Source organism: Peromyscus californicus, unplaced genomic scaffold (genome assembly GCF_007827085.1).
Source record: "Peromyscus californicus insignis strain IS unplaced genomic scaffold, ASM782708v3 Scaffold_5__1_contigs__length_169319896, whole genome shotgun sequence".
In the NCBI taxonomy this organism is placed as follows: domain Eukaryota; kingdom Metazoa; phylum Chordata; class Mammalia; order Rodentia; family Cricetidae; genus Peromyscus; species Peromyscus californicus.
Genome location: NW_026294573.1, coordinates 15,969,164 through 15,972,246, shown reverse-complemented (window position 1 = coordinate 15,972,246; position 3,083 = coordinate 15,969,164).

The following is a 3,083-nucleotide window of genomic DNA, read 5'->3' as shown; positions in this document are numbered from 1 at the left end:
ACAGATCATGAGTGGGTCACAGGGCGGGTGCCAATTCAGTGGATGGCTGTAGACACCCCGTCCAAGGGAGGAGGATTCTGGGTGGGTCTGTGTGACCTAAGGTCAAAGCTCAAAGGGTCCAGAGCCTGTGGAATAGCAATGACTTTTTTTTTTTTTTTAAACTGAGATAAAAGATGAGGCTGAAAGGCAACCACGTCAGTGTGCCAAGTCAGAAGGTGTACAAAGCCTGGGCACCGGCTCATTTTCAGTGGTTTGCCTTCATTTCCGCCCTGTCCTAACTCAGTATTTAAAACATCTCAGCCGAAGGGAAGCCCGGCCTTCCTTCCTTCCTTTCTTTCTCTTCATGGACGTTGGGTTGGTGCTACTGGAAATGGATTTATACCCTTGTTTCTTTTTTTCTCTCACACAAATGTTAGCTGGTTCCTTGATGAAGGTCGGCAGTCTTCTCTGTCTACAGCAGAGATAGCAACAGAAGCCCGGGAACTTTGGATTAAAGTGGGCTCTGGCTTGGACTCCAGGTCTCTGTTTATTAGCTCTCTCTATGACCCGGGGAGAGCTGGACTACTACTTTGAGCCTCGGTTTCCTAGCTACAAAATGGATGTGCCGTTGGCATCTCCTGTCAGTGGTTGTGAGTATGAGATGATAATGCTGTACAGGGAGCCTGATGGGAGGATCTAGAAATGCCCCGTGCGAACACTGTAAACCAACCTGGTTGTTGTCCACGAGTGACCTGGCCAAGATCATATAGAATGGGCTGAATTCCAGGCAGTGCAGCCAGGCACGTCCGCGTGTCCCCAGATGGCCAGCATGCAGGAGTGAATCAGCAACTTCTCTGAGTGAGGGCTTGTGTGCTGCTGGTGACGGGGAGAAAGAAGGTGGGGGAGGGGGCAGCATCTGCCCCTGCACGCAGACACCTCTGCATCCAGGACCATTAGCTCTCAACCATAGACAGATGAGGCCACACCAGGCAGTGCTCATGCCCGGTGGGCAAGGTTTGCCTCAGTTTCTCCCCACATCTCCCTCTATTAGGTACCCCCCATGCACCACATCCAGATCTCAAGAGGCTCTTACCCCTCCAGCTTGACACTGAGCATCCAACGATTCAGTTGCACATTCTCCTTGGATGGGGACTTCCTCCTTGGATGGGGACTTCCGGTGTGAAGACAGGTCAGTGAATCTGACTGATACATGTTTAAGGGCCAAGTGTAATCCCTACTGGGAAAAGGGTGACAGTGTCCTCGGCATAGCAGGCCTCTCAGAGAATTCAGTGGGTGGTCTTGTCTATGCACCCCACCCTGAGAAGGTAAAAAGAGGAAGGGACCTGGCCAGAGGGCTCAGCTGGTCAAATGCTTGCCCCAAAGCTTGACAACCCGAGTTAGAGCCCCAGCATGCAAAGGTGGAGGAGAGCTGTCACAACAAAGTTACCCACTGACCCCCACGTGCTTGCCGTAGTAAGCATGCATCCACAGTCACATATTACAGACACATGTGTTTGCTCATGTACACACACACACACACAGGAGAGTGGGAGTTAAGGGGACGTGTGGAAGGAAAGGAACTCGTCACTCCTGAGGGTGTTTTTTTAAGTAGCAGCCATATTCTCTCTCTTTTAAATTTTTTTTTTTTTTTTTTTTTGGTTTTTGGAGACAGGGTTTCTCTGTGTAGTTTTGTGCCTTTCCTGGATCTGTAGACCAGGCTGGCCTCGAACTCTCAAAGATCCACCTGCCTCTGCCTCCCAAGAGCTGGGATTAAAGGCGTGCACCACCACCACCTGGCTTCTCTTTTAAAATTTTCTATCTCTGTTTTTACTGTATGAACGTTTTGCCTGCATGTATGTCTGTTTGCCGTGTGTGTACCTGGCCCCTGTGGAGGTCAGAAGAGGGCATCAGATCCCCTGGAACAGGAGTTACAGATGGCTGTGAACCATTGTATGGACGTTGGGGATTGAACCCCGATCCTCTGCAAGATCAGCCAGAGCAGTATAAACCAGGCTAGCCTCCGACAAGATCTGCCTGCCTCCCAAGTGCTAGCATCAAAGGCAATTGCCTCCACGCTTGCCCAGCAAGAGTCAATTTATTCATTTATTTACTTACTTACTTATTTATTTATTTTATTTTATTTTTCTGAGACAGGGTTTCTTTGTGGAGTTTTGGTGCCTGTTCTGGATCTTGCTCTGTAGACCAGGCTGGTCTCAAACTCACAGAGATCCACCTGGCTCTGCCTCCTGAGTGCTGGGATCAAAGGCGTGAGCCACTGCCACCAGGCAACAGTCAAGAATTTTGACACAAATAACAATAAAATCTCTGTGAAGGTTGCTGACATAAAGACCAAACTCACTCTCATTTTTCTCTCTCTCTTTTTCCTCTCTCTCAAAGAGATATCTCAAACCAAAGTGTTGAGAAATGGACCATTCCTAAGTCAGAACAGTCAACTTTGGATTAATTGTACTTCTTTCTTGTCTCTGAATCTGTGCTTTTCCTTCCAATAACTTCACAAGCAAAATTTTGAACCTTGTTTACAGTCAGAATGTAAGCCTTTACTTCCTCCAAGGGCTGGGTGTGGTGGACATGCCTTTGCTAATCAGTATTTGGGAGGTAGAGGCAGGCAGAGGTGAGTTGGAGACCAGCCTGGTCTACACAGAGAGTTCTAGGCTAGAAGGGCTACATAGGAAAACTCTGTCTCAAATAAATAAATAAAGAAAGAATTCCTTTGGCCTTTTTTAACCCATATTTTTTATCTTAGAAGTTTGTAAGCCTGAGCAATACAACCTTATAATGTCATATACTAAAGTTATTACAATGAAAATAGGTATACCAAAAACATTTTCACTTAAACCTTAAATCCTTTGAACAGTATAGCTGTGTAGTCTCAAAGGCCGCAGAATATCACACACACACACACACACACACACACACACACACACACACACACACACCCCACACACCCCACACACACCCCCCACACACATGCACACACACATGCACACACACATGCACACACACACACCACACACACACACCACACACACACACCACACACACACCACACACATGCACACACACACATGCACACACACCACACA